Raw genomic sequence first — 14,453 nt, 5'->3', positions numbered from 1 at the left:
TTTTATTCCGTCACATCTTATGTACTTTAGTTGGAGCGTCTGTGTGCTTTTATTTTAGTTTTGTTATTTTCATTCTCTGAATAAATGCTTGTGTGGGAGAGAGACACGCTCCGCTGGTTCATATGAACACATGTGTTCTTAGCTTTTAATGTTCATGGCGAAGGTTGAAACTGCTTCGTTCATTGTTATTTGGTCGGTTCAGCAAATGTTGCATGTGGTAGTGGTATAATGAAACACTTGCATAATCTTGTAGATCATTGAGCTTTGATAACTTGATTCTTTGCAAATGTTTTGAGGTATTTAAATGGTAAAGCTTGCTGGATGAATAAGTTAAAATTAGTAGTGGATTGTTGTCTTTAATCTTGTGTCGTACTACAAACTCTATTTAAATAGTTGAAGGTGTAGTTGGATGTAACATCCCAAAATTTTCTAAATTTTGGAATGTAAAATAATTAATAAATTTAGTTGATTGAATTGTTTGTCTTTGTTGAAATTTCACAAGAAATTAAAACTTTTTAAGTTTTGTTTAAAACACTTCCCAAAATAAGTCTTCACAAATATTTGCTTTCAATATATTTCCAAACCAAACCTATTTCTATTTTGAAATCATATAAGATTTTATTTTAAGACAAAAGGCCCAAACCTTATTTTAAAATATCAATGCTCAAGTAGCCATATAAAATGTTATATTTATAATAACATTTTTGTAATTTGGTTTTTGACCAAAATGAGTTTTATAAGGTTTTGAGTCGTTTTGACTTCAATATCAAAATCTATGTTGAAATAAAATCTGCAAAAGGTTTCAGTTTTGTAAAATATTTTAATTGCTTGATTTTATAAAATATAAATATATTTTTCTAGATTTTGCTAATAGTCTATTAGGCTAAGTGCACAAAAAAATATATACCATGTGCTTGTTTGGACTGAAATAGTGTTCCATATTGTCCACATACTGTGCACTAATTTTTACAGAACCTTCATGTTTGGTTTCTCTAAAATTGGATACCTAAAACTGAAACTAGAAAATGTAAAATACAAATCAGAAACTAGAAAAGAATGAAAGAGAAAGAACGTCCGGCCGGGCCGGCCGAGTTAGAACCACGCACGCGCGCGTGCAGGCCAGCATCAGCTTGGCAGCACGACCCGCGTTGTTTTGCTTCCTTCTCTGGTTCCTTTCTTTTCTTTACTGCTGACAGCTGGGGCCCATGAATCATCAACAACCTCCAGCCAAAGTCCATCTCCTGAACTCGTTCGTAACAGACTCCGCAAATGTCCCGATTTCTTGGCCGATTCTGTTTCGATTTCGTGCCTCCTTCTCCACGAAATTCCTCTATAAATACCTCATATTCTCCTCTGTTTTTGGCCCCAAAAATCCCGATTTTTGTGCGCCGCCAGGCTGCCAAATTTGCTCACCGGAGCTCTGAGCTGCCGCCGCCATTGTAGCTCGAGATCGAAGTTCTCTGTCGCCCCCTCCCCTATCTTTCACTCCATCTTTCTCCTATCGCTCGACCACGTTGGCTCACCCTTTTTGCCCCATCTGCAGAGCATGGAGCCGCCCGGGATACGTCGCCGGAGTATCGCTGGAGTTCAACGCTTCTACAGTTCGAGTTGATTCCGGCGACAGAGAGGTACCGCGCCGCTCCTTTCTAGCCTCTACTGGTTCCACTTGACCTCACACACCTCCTATATCCTCCTTTTAGTTTATTATACCGCACACGAGTACCGCCGTCCGAAGGAAGCCGTCTACATTGCCATTACATTCGTGCATCGCGACCACAGGAGGAAGAGAAGCACGCCGTCGAGCACAACAACAGATTTCCCGCGTCATGCTGTTTGTCGTCGTCCACTTCACCGAGCCCGTAAACCACCGAAGCAGCATCGCCGAGGACACCCACGCGCAGCAGCATCGCCCACATTCTCAGCATGGTTGAGCACTGCAGGTATTGCCATCGTGTGCACAGTTTAGATAGATTAAATCAGATCTATCTTAGGCCATTAGATCTTTTTTGGACGGTCCATGCACACGCACGAACACTGTGACCGATCGGTCAGTTTGCAGTTTTTGTACTAGCTCACAGCCAACTTTAAAATTCTATATCAAATCATCTATAGCTCAGTTTTGGGTGATTTTTTCTTGCATTGAGTTTATAATAAAATTATCTACAACTTTCGTGTAGAAAGTTTTTAAATCTGAGCAACTTTTTCTGACAACTTTTTCGGACATCATTATCATTATCCTGACAAATATTTCATCTTATAAAATTCATAGCAATTGTTTCATAATTCGCAATTTAACAAATGATATACCGTTGGATTCATAAAAATGAGAAGAACACCTTGGTACTGTTAGTTTCTATTTTTACAAAAGTTACATATTTTTAAATTTATAACTAGTGTTATAGTATTTTCAATGTATCATAAATTTGGTAAATGATTTTATTTTGATTCCAACAGGAAATTAAAGATAAGGATAATTTCTATGAACTAGTACATGTTTATAAAATTTACGAAACTATTTTATACAAAAGGTTATTGTTTGTGTTAAATTGCCTATTTGAAATTCCTATTGAACAAACAAATCAGCTTGTAAAGTATTTTCAAATATAAATTTATTTTTGGAGCATGCATGCATTATTTTATTGTGTGTTCTCTCTGTTTGTGCTCTCTAGATATTTATTGTGATTATTTTATTGTCTAGATCGTGCGGAGTGTAACACGAAGAGCGCAAACGCCAACGACAAATAAGGCAAGTTGAACTTTTGATCATAACAGATCTATTGTTTTCCTATATGTGCAGTAGGATTTTAGTACAAGTACATGTGTAGGATTGTTATTGATGGATTGTGTGCTATTGCTATGAAACCCGCGCAGGATAGCCATATGTTTATTATGATTGGATTCATTGCTCGTCAACCTATGTTTGATTGCTTGGATAAGCTTACTTTATAAGTGGGTGGAATATCAATGTCATGGGGTATGTATTAGTTGAAAGGTTAGTTTTGAGTTGACAAAACAATTATTGGATGAATTGGGGCGGATATGAATAGTACTTGAGAAGGTTGTAGGTCGACCGACATGGTAAGGGCTTTGAGCCGGACTTACTGACATGTATAGGTCGAGTGGCATGGTAAGGGCAGAAAGCCTGACTTACTGACATGTACACTAGTTGATGGGAGGGTGGTTTGGTAAGGGCGTTGAGCCTGACTTACTGACATGTACACTGGTAGTGAGTCGCATGGTAAGGGCGTTGAGCCTGACTTACTGACATGTACACTGGTGGTGGCATGGTAAGGGTATTGAGCCTGACTTGCTGACATGTACACTAGTGGAATGGAGATTGGCATGGCAAGGGCATTGAGCCTGACTTACTGACATGTGCAATGAAGAAAAGGAGATTAGCATTGTAGGGGCCTTGAGCTTGGCCTACTCACATGTGAACTATAGGAGTTCGGAGATTAAAATCGCTGGGATAAAACTAGGACGATACTATGATTGCTTTGTGCAAAATAAAAGTTTGAACCCTCACCTTGAAAATGTACTTGATAGGTTTGTTATAAGTCTCTAGTGATACTTGCCAATACAATTCCAAATGTATTGACCCTGCGTGGCTGCAACGTTTTATGTTGCAGATATTCCAATGAACGAGTGAGGTTCGATGGTTAGGGTTACGAGTCTATACTCGACATGCTCGCCTGTGGCACATGGAGACGAAGGACTCCATGCTATTATGGATCGTTGTGAACTCTGATATTGAGCTAGCCTGAAATTTGTAAGTTATTATGTAATTTTGGATCATGCGATGTAATAAAGACCTTTGTTTCTTGGTATTACATCTTAAACTGTGTGTGCTAGCGATTGATCCAGGGACTAGCACTATTAAGCACAGAGATTCAACCCGTACCGGGTCGGATCGCTACATTGGACTTGATAGCTTTTCATGTCTGACAGTTCATCGTAATAACTAAGTTGTGCTGAAGGTCGAGGGAGCTACCGGGGTACTTGTGCCACCGTGAATGGCCCTCCTTGGAGTAAATTTTAATCATGCTCTTAATATTGAACCTGCTAGATGTTTGCAATAAACTTGTGAGTTCTTTTTGACTAATGTTAACCTAAGGTTTTTGGCACTTCCACCATCCAAATTTGCTAGCCTCTTCGGTACTGTGCATTGCCTTTTGCTCACATTGAGAATTGTGCATACTTCGCCAGTACATCCAAACCCGTGGGAGGACTTTCTCTTGTTCTCCTACACATAAGCCCATACATCTCCTCAAAACAGCCACCATACCTACCTACCACATCATTTCCATAGCTGTTCCGAGATATATTACCATGCAATTTCCATTTTACATTACATGTTATCATTTATTATTTATATATTGCTTTACATGATTCTATACAGCTGATGTGTGGTTTACCCATGTTACGCTAGATCATTGCACATCCTGCTACACTGGCAGAGGCATACAGTTTTATACATCATGTCTTATTCATTATGAGTTATTTGTACCAAAAAGTGTGCTGTCATATTAGGATGTTGCCCCTAAAAGTGAAAAGAGCCATGGAGGCCATCAAAAATAGAAAAAGGAAAGAAAGAAAAAAATAGAAAAGAAAAAGAAAAAAAGAAAGAGAATAAAGAAAAAGGGGGAAGCATTACTATCTTTTATCCACACTTGTGCTCATGTTTTAGCACCTGCAGTATTCATAGTCATCATTTATGCTCATGTTTAGCACCTATATTCCATACACTACAAGGAGAACCACCCTACAACAACACTTGATTTACAACCCTTTGGATATGCGTTGTAAAATTTAATCATAGATACAGATATATGCGCTGCCCTTGCATCCGTTCCCTAATGCGTGATTGTTAAAAAAGAAGTTGGAAAGCGAGCGTGTAATTTTTTTTTTGGGTCCAGCAGCGGGAGCTATTGCCGCCTACATGAAAAGTTCTTTTTCTACATACTTACAAAATAATTTCACGCTGGAGGAAATTTCGGCTTAATCTGCTCCCATCCCCACGAAGTCCTATAACTGTAATCTCGATAACGAGATCTCCCCTAGTGTTAGTTCGATCTACCAGCCTCCTCCTCACCGCCTCCCGCCGCGACACCCCCGGCCCTCCTCCCTCAGTGTCGTCTCCAATGTCCCCATCCATACGCATCTCCATCTTGGCCACCCTCGTCAGCGCGTCGAGGGGATGCCGATGGTTTTCGTCGGAGGATTCATGGGCGGCGGATCGATCCGTCTCTAACCGCTGGTGCAGATCCTGGTGAAAGTGGATCCGTTCTACTCCATGCCAGCATCGGGGCTCGAGCGAACCAGACGCCCACCGGATGCCCAACACCCAGCCGCCACCGCAGCTGTCAATCGCCTTCACCAGGCGACGCTCCCGTCCCACGGCTGTTGCTTGACTTGCTTCACTGTTTAAGACGAACGGGTTAGTCCTCTCTCATGGTGTCTCCCTAATCTGCAGGACATGATGTAATACGTAGTAGGCTGGGCGTGTTGGATTGCTACGCTGCTAGTCGAGATTTGAACAGGAATCAAGTAATCACTAATCAGTTTTTTCTTATCAGATCGTCGGATTAGTAGTGGTTTTCAGTCTGAAGTAGCACTAGTGATTTGTCTTGACTTAAGAAACACACGATATGTCCACGATGTTACAATATGTTTAGAAAAAAACATTTGCTAACCTAATTGCTACTGGTTTCGACATGTGAAACCACTCGAGCAGGTATGATTCTCTTTTCTACTATGATACTGCAGCCAATTGACTCGTTCTGTGTCCTGCAGCAAGAATGAAAAATTTGGTCTACTCCCCTTATGTGTACCAGACGAAATGAACATCACGCGTTGGAGATTTGGATCTGGCGCTAACTATGAGGAAACATGAAATTATATGATTTTGTGTGGCGTGCGAATTTTGTGCCTATGTGGTTCAAGTTACCAATTCATTGCTGCTTTTCGCTAATCTCTTATATATATTAAGCATTTCCTCTCAGATTTCTTGTTCTTGAATCTTCATAATTCAAGAAGGAAGCAATTGTAATTAGGGGACATGTGGGAAGGACTAGAGGTTTCTACTATCTCAGATCGATTCAATATTGTACCCATTTAAAGAAATTTAGTACCATATGTGTGCAGATTGCAGGTTTCTTAGTTCGCTATAATAATGATGTGTGCAGGTTGCAGGTTTCCTAGTAAGCATGATTTAATTGGAAAAATAAAGTTACATAAGAATTGCTATCTCCTGCTTTCGGCGGCTTGTACAGATATCTTAAGTTTATGATAGAAACTTATTTGCCAATTCATATCCTGTCATATATGCAGACGGTAAGTGTTAAATACCCTGTCATATATGCAGCTTGTATGTTACCCTTTACTTACTTTGAAGGAGAGAATGAAAATATTTATTTATTTACCCTTCGTATACTCACATGGCTTCCTTGCACAGAGTTCATGTGTGCTGACGACCGGCATGTGCCGACGGTTAGCTCCGCTGCCGGTCGACGAGGACCTCTGTGCCGACGTCCCCGACATTTGGCCGTCGACACATCGCCTGGCCGTCGGCACACATGAACTCTCCCGTGGTGAGGTGGGCAGCCCACGAGCAAGTGAAGCATTATTTGTCGCTAGATCCTAATATGTATGACTCTTTTATCTATTGCACATTTTGGTGTGTATATGATCAAGCAGTTTACTACAAGGTTGATATTTTGCTTCTGAAGTGCTTGATCTTTTGCTTATATTATTTTCTAAAATTTCTGTAGCTGATTTTAGTAACATGAATTCAGTCCATTGCAACCTAATTTCTGCATCATAGATGAGAAATGATATTGCAGTTTTGCTTGCGATATTATGCTTTCATCTAGTATTTACTAAAAAAAACTATCATTTCTTAAGAATAACATGAAGCATGTTATCGTTATATGTTCCTTTTATTATGGCAGGACAAGTAGTAACTAACATCCGAGCAACATGTGATGTGTCCCTGTTACATTATTTTCATATGCTCATATTGGTGCACCTCGACTCTCCTTCTGTATTTCCATGTGTGGTACCGACTTGACATCTAGGTGCCATGGGCTGTTCTAAATGCACGGGATAGCACAAATTATCTTGCATGACTTGGCTTTGGCATGCTACTGAGGTGTTTTCAAAGAAATTCCAAGCAATATGTGGATGCGAATTTAAAGGTATCATAAACAAAGATGCACAATATGCATTTTAATTTCAGTTTTCAATATACTTTACTTTATATGTATGTATATCTTGAAAATAAACATGCAAATTAGTGCTTTGCATTGTGAAGATATTCCATGAGTCAGATATATTAATGTATTTTGACATTTTTGAATGGTGGGTACTACAGAAAGTAGGTAGTAGAATTTCCAATACCTTTGCCTACTTTTTTTTTCACATCTGTTTGAAGACGGAAACTTTATTTTTGCAGGCCCAAAAGATCAGCAAGAACTGCAACATTCAAATGCTACATTAGAAGGAACAGGACTAGAAGGAATATATATAGGATTAGATAGAATATAATAGTATGATGCAAAATTATAAGATGTGTACTGTAAATATATTTTTCGTGTATGGATGATGATTTTAATTATAAATATTGAAATGTTTCTTCATGCAATGCATTCATATTCTGGAATTTCTTTATTGTCGTATGTATGTATGTATTACGAATATATTATCTTGACGAGGAAACAAATAATGCAATATTTGAAGCTACAAAGCCCCCGAATTCAAAAAACAATATTTATTTTGAAATAAATTAATAAATCTGCATATGTTATGTACCAACGGATACTACAGTTGCTTGACTTCTATTGCTAATTTGCAATGCTCTATCCAATGGTTACCAACGGACCTATATGTGTTGCATTATACCTTTGCAACACCCAAAAATGCAACTCATCATTATCCATTGGTAGGGCCTCTAGCAACGCCTATATTGATATTTAGATACAGATAAATGCGTTGCTGTAGGGGGAGTCCTGTTGTAGTGATATGAGAGAGTTTTCATGTTTTACTAGTATAACTATGTGGGGAATTTACACTATAGAACTTGGGTTGTATATTCCAATGATGAGCTTCCTCAAAAGTGCTCTAGGTCTTCGTGAGCAACCAAGTTGGATGCACCCCCACTAGTTCCATTGGAGAGCTTTCATACACATATAGCTCTATGTGCATCCGTTGCATGGCAATCACTAATCCTTGCATAGCTTCGATTATAAGACTTCCTCTTGTCTAATAATCACTTATAGCTTTGTAAGACTTTCTTCCATTTGGCCTTCCAAACCCCCATTAACGTTCTTTATGCCATAACATCCTGGTGCCAATGCCAAATGCTTGCGCTCACCGGTTGAGTATACTTCGAAACAGTTGATTCATGACGTTCATGTTTATGTTTGGTTGACTGAATCCTTCTTATGTTGTGAAAATTTACTTGATGCTTGGAATGAAGGATAGAACTTCTATGCTGGATACTTAACACATCTTTAATGAACTTTGTACGGTTTCATGTCTTTAAAGCAATAGTTCATGAAAACTTCTAGCTTGTTTAACTCTTGCATTATCATCTCTTATATCAATATAGACATTTGCTTTGAGTGATTTGATCTCAGTTCATATGCTTTACATCATTATTGGATCAAGATTATGATGGTAGCACGTCACTTCAGAAATTATCTTTGTTATCGTTTACCTACTCGGGGACGAGTAGGAACTAAGCTTGGGGATGCTGATACGTCTCCAACGTATCTATAATTTCTTATGTTCCATGCTTGTTTTATGACAATACCCACATGTTTTATACACACTTTCTGTCATTATTATGCATTTTCCGGAACTAACCTATTGACAAGATGCCGAAGTGCCAGCTCCTGTTTTCTGCTGTTTTTGGTTTCAGAAATCCTAGTAAGGAAATAATCTCGGAATTGGACGAAATCAACGCCCAGTATCTTATATTTCAAGGAAGCTTCCAGAGCACCGAAGAGGGCCAGAGGAGAACTAGGTGGGCCCCACACATGGTGGCGGCGCGGCCAAGGGGGGCTCCCCCCTGGTGTATGGCTCCACCGTGGCCCTTCCGACTCCGACTCTTCGCCTATAAAAGCCTTCCTGACCTAAATCTTCGAGACGAATAAGCCACGGTACGAGAAACCTTCCAGAGCCGCCGCCATCGCGAAGCCAAGATCTGGGGGACAGGAGTCTCTGTTCCGGCACGCTGCCGGGACGGGGAAGTGCCCCCGGAAGGCATCTCCATCAACACCACCACCATCTTCATCACCGCTGTTGCCTCCCATGAGGAGGGAGTAGTTCTCCATCGAGGCTAAGGGCTATACCGGTAGCTATGCGGTTAATCTCTCTCCCATGTACTTCAATACAATGATCTCATGAGCTGCCTTACATGATTGAGATCCATATGATGAGCTTTGTAATCTAGATGTCGTTATGCTATTCAAGTGAATTTTACTTATGTGATCTCCGGAGACTCCTTGTCCCACGGGTGTAAAGGTGACAGTGTGTGCACCGTGTGGGTCTCTTAGGCTATATTTCATAGAATACTTATTCACTGAGTTATGATTTGAGTTGGATGTCTCTATGAAATTGTGGTGTGTTAGTACCTCCTATGAATGCTCACAGTGACAACGTGGGGTGTTTATTAGTACTTGGGAATACATCTTTAAGGTTTGCCTACATGATGAATTAGAGTTCGTTATCTTGCCAGAGAGTAATTCAGAATAGTATAGTGAAGTGCTTATTTATATTCCTTTATGATTGCAATGTTGAGAGTGTCCACTAGTGAAAGTATGATCCCTAGGCCTTGTTTCTAAGCATTGAAACACCGTTTCAAACAAGTTCTGCCACATGTTTGCTTGCTGCCATATTTTATTTAGATTGCTATTACCACTCATATACATCCATATTACTTGTATTTCACTATCTCTTCGCCGAACTAGTGCACCTATACATCTGACAAGTGTATTGGGTGTGTTGGGGACACAAGAGACTTCTTGTATCGTGATTGCAGGGTTGCTTGAGAGGGATATCTTTGACCTCTTCCTCCCTGAGTTCGATAAACCTTGGGTGATTCACTTAAGGGAAAACTTGTTGCTGTTCTACAAACCTCTGCTCTTGGAGGCCCAACACTGTCTACAGGAAAAGAAGCATGAGTAGACATCAAGCTATTTTCTGGCGTGCAAGGAAGCTTCCAGAGCACCGAAGAGGGGCCAGAGGAGAGGCCCAGGGCCACCACACGGAGTGGCGGCGCGGCCAAGGGGGGAGGGCGCCCCCCTGGTGTGTGGCTCCACCGTGGCCCTTTCGACTTCGACTCTTCGCCTATTTAAGCCTTCCTGACCTAAAACATCGAGACGAATAAGCCACGGTACGAGAAACCTTCCAGAGCCGCCGCCATCGCGAAGCCAAGATCTGGGGGACATGAGTCTCTGCTCCGGCACGCCGCAGGGACGGGGAAGTGCCCCCGGAAGGCATCTCCATCGACACCACCGCCATCTTCATCACCGCTGCTGTCTCCCATGAGGAGGGAGTAGTTCTCCCTCGAGGCTAAAGGCTGTACCGGTAGCTATGTGGTTAATCTCTCTCTCCCATGTACTTCAGTACAATGATCTCATGAGCTGCTTTACATGATTGAGATCCATATGATGAGCTTTGTAATCTAGATGTCGTTATGCTATTCAAGTGGATTTTACTTATGTGATCTCCGGAGACTCCTTGTCCCACGTGTGTAAAGGTGACAGTTGTGTGCACCGTGTGGGTCTCTTAGGCTATATTTCACAGAATACTTATTCACTGAGTTATGATTTTTGTTGGATGTCTCTATGAAATTGTGATGTGTTAGTACCTCCTATGAATGCTCACAGTGACAGCGTGGGGTGTTTATTAGTACTTGGGAATACATCTTTAAGGTTTGCCTACATGATGAATTAGAGTTCGTTATCTAGCCAGAGAGTAATTCAGAATAGCATAGAGAAGTGCTTATTTATATTCCTTTATGATTGCAATGTTGAAAGTGTCCACTAGTGAAAGTATGATCCCTAGGCCTTGTTTCTAAGCATTGAAACACCGTTTCCAACAAGTTCCGTTGCATGTTTACTCGCTGCCATATTTATTTCAGATTGCTATTACCACTCATATACATTCATACTACTTGTATTTCACTATCTCTTCGCCGAACTAGTGCACCTATACATCTGACAAGTGTATTAGGTGTGTTGGGGACACAAGAGACTTCTTGTATCGTAATTGCAGGGTTGCTTGAGAGGGATATATTTGAACTCTTCCTCCCTGAGTTCGATAAACCTTGGGTGATTCACTTAAGGGAAAACTTGTTGCTGTTCTACAAACATCTGCTCTTGGAGGCCCAACACTGTCTACAGGAAAAGAAGCGTGAGTAGACATCAAGCTATTTTCTGGCGTGTGAGTTGACACCAAAAAATAGCTTGATGTCTACGCACGCTTCTATTCCTGTAGACAGTGTTGGGCCTCCAAGAGCAGAGGTTTGTAGAACAGCAGCAAGTTTCCCTTAAATGAATCACCCAAGGTTTATCGAACTCAGGGAGGAAGAGGTCAAAGATATCCCTCTCAAGCAACCCTGCAATCACGATACAAGAAGTCTCTTGTGTCCCCAACACACCTAATACACTTGTCAGATGTATAGGTGCACTAGTTCGGCGAAGAGATAGTGAAATACAAGTAATATGGATGGATATGAGTGGTAATAACAATCTAAAATAAATATTGCAGCAAGTAAACATGCAGTAGAACAGTGAATAAACGGAGATTCGATGTTTGGAAATAAGGCCTAGGGATCATACTTTCACTAGTGGACACTCTCAATCATTGCAATCATAAAGGAATATAAATAAGCACTTCACTATGCTATTCTGAATTGCTCTCTGGCAAGATAACGAACTCTAATTCATCATGTAGGCAAACCTTAAAGATGTATTCCCAAGTACTAATAAACACCCCACGCTGTCACTGTGAGCATTCATATGAGGTACTAACACACCACAATTTCATAGAGACATCCAACTCAAATCATAACTCAGTGAATAAGTATTCTGTGAAATATAGCATAAGAGACCCACACGGTGCACACACTGTCACCTTTACACACGTGGGACAAGGAGTCTCCATAGATCACATAAGTAAAATCCACTTGAATATCATAACGACATCTAGATTACAAAGCTCATCATATGGATCTCAATCATGTAAGGCAGCTCATGAGATCATTGTATTGAAGTACATGGGAGAGAGATATTAACCACATAGCTACCGGTACAGCCCTTAGCCTCGATGGAGAACTACTCCCTCCTCATGGGAGACAGCAGCGGTGATGAAGATGGCGGTGGTGTCGATGGAGATGCCTTCTGGGCGCACTTCCCCGTCCCGGCAGGGTGCCGGAACAGAGACTCCTATCCCCCAGATCTTGGCTTCGCGATGGCGGCGGCTCTGGAAGGTTTCTCGTACCGTGGCTTATTCGTATCGAAGATTTTTGTCAGGGAGGCTTTTATAGGCGAAGAGTCGGAGTCGGAAGGGACACGGTGGAGCCACACACAAGGGGGGCGCCCCCCTGGCCGCGCCGCCACCATGTGTGGGGCCCACCTGGCTCTCCTCTGGCCCCTCTTCGGTGCTCTGGAAGCTTCCTTGAAATATAAGATACTGGGCGTTGATTACGTCCAATTCTGAGAATATTTCCTTACTAGGATTTCTGAAACCAAAAACAGCAGAAAAACAGGAACTGGCACTTCGACATCTTGTCAATAGGTTAGTTCCGGAAAATGCATAATAATGACATAAAGTGTGTATAAAACATGTGTATATCATCATAAAAGTAGCATGGAACATAAGAAATTATAGATACGTTGGAGACGTATCAGCATCCCCAAGCTTAGTTCCTGCTCGTCCTCGAGTAGGTAAACGATAACAAAGATAATTTCTTAAGTGACATGCTATCATAATCTTGATCATACTATTGTAAAGCATATGAGATGAATGAAATGATTCAAAGCAATGGTAAGAAAATGGTTAAACAACTGAATCATATAGCAAAGACTTTTCATGAATAGTACTTTCAAGACAAGCATCAATAAGTCTTGCATAAGAGTTAACTCATAAAGCAATAGATTCAAAGTAAAGGTGATGAGGTCTAAGACCCCGTTTGTGGCCCGATCTTGCGAATTGACCCGGAAACGAAAGGGGAAAAGAGGAAGAACACGAAGAACACGACGAACGCGATGAACACGATGAACACGGGAACACACGCACGCACACCGACCCGATACAACCGATGCTTACCCTCGTGGCTCGATGGACCACGCCGAATAGAATCACCCACGGAAGAGACCGCGGTAGAATTCCGAGGTGAGAGATACGGTGTTGGAGACGGAATCGGTGAGGGAGAGAGAGTGCACACACTAGAATCTCACTCACAAACTCAATCAACAACAAGGGTGGCCTTGATTACAGAGGGATGATACCCTAGGGAGACATAGCTCAAATCCTATTCTAAGCCAAATCTTGTCTAACCCTAGCAAATGGGGAGTACGGGGATACATATAGCTCAGATTTAGGCAGGGGTACTTTAGGCATTACAAGGGATGAAAGCGTAGACGTTCAGATGAAGAGGAACGGCTCAGATTGAAGTAATTCGCGCACGGGCGGTACCTCGGGCGGAGGTACCGGCCATGGTACCGGAAACAGCCTCAAATTGGTTGAAAGTATCCAGGGGACTAGGACCCTCCAGCGGTACCACGGGCGGTACCTCCGGCCGGAGGTACCGGAGTACCCTTTCTTCCCGCGCGGCCAGGATGGAGGACTTGGGGCAGGCCGGTAGTACCGGCCATGCATGGCCGGTAGTACCGGTCCTACCCTCCCGCGCGTGGCCTCCTGGGGAGGTACCGGCCATGGGGGGCCTGGAGGCTCCGGCCTCTCCTTGGTGGAGGCTCCGGCCCCCCCCCTCCCCCTCTTCTCTCCTTTGCTCTTCCTTCTTCTTCTTTCTTCTTCTCTCTTCTTTCTTCTTCTTCTTTCTTCTTCTTCTCCCTTGTACAATGGGGTGTTCTCCTCCTCCTCCTCATGTCCTTGATGAGGCTTGCACCTAATGACACATACACTTGCATGAGGTAGTACACCGTTCAAGTGGGTACCGAGATCGAGGGTAGAGAGGATAGGGTTCACCTTGTCGTGTATGGCTTCGGTTCGGGTTGTCGGTCCACTTGGGGAACACCTTGGCCATGGTGTAGCATCGACGATAGGCGGGGCTACATCATCTCCCCCCCCTTGGGGAAGAGTCGTCCTCGACTCTTGTTCTTTCTCACCGACGGTGTAGTCCATGACGACTCTCCCATGTTGTGGTAGAGGGATAAAGTCGCGGTCGAAGAAGAACTTGGGGAAAAACGAGTTGCAAATGGAAAGCT

General features: G+C 42.1%; 2 long non-coding RNA genes across 3 annotated transcripts; both read left to right on the top strand.

Annotated features, from left to right (window-relative positions):
- The first annotated feature begins 1,100 nt into the window (after positions 1-1,100).
- LOC127323507 (uncharacterized) lies at positions 1,101-3,830 on the top strand. 2 transcript variants are annotated; one of them, XR_011755547.1, is made up of 5 exons: positions 1,101-1,455; positions 1,544-1,628; positions 1,701-1,940; positions 2,699-2,746; positions 3,630-3,830. It is a non-coding gene; the product is annotated as an uncharacterized lncRNA (long non-coding RNA). The 2 variants fall into 2 exon arrangements; XR_007865776.2 differs by having other exon boundaries at positions 1,103-1,455; positions 2,699-3,830.
- Positions 3,831-4,996: 1,166 nt separating this feature from the next.
- Positions 4,997-7,637, top strand: LOC127323508 (uncharacterized). The gene is made up of 2 exons (XR_007865777.1): positions 4,997-7,196; positions 7,454-7,637. It is a non-coding gene; the product is annotated as an uncharacterized lncRNA (long non-coding RNA).
- Positions 7,638-14,453: the final 6,816 nt, after the last annotated feature.

The sequence above is a fragment of the Lolium perenne genome, chromosome 3 (genome assembly GCF_019359855.2).
Source record: "Lolium perenne isolate Kyuss_39 chromosome 3, Kyuss_2.0, whole genome shotgun sequence".
NCBI classification, from domain to species: domain Eukaryota; kingdom Viridiplantae; phylum Streptophyta; class Magnoliopsida; order Poales; family Poaceae; genus Lolium; species Lolium perenne.
The sequence above is the reverse complement of the archived record's forward strand: the minus strand, read 5'-3'. Positions and strand labels throughout refer to the sequence as shown.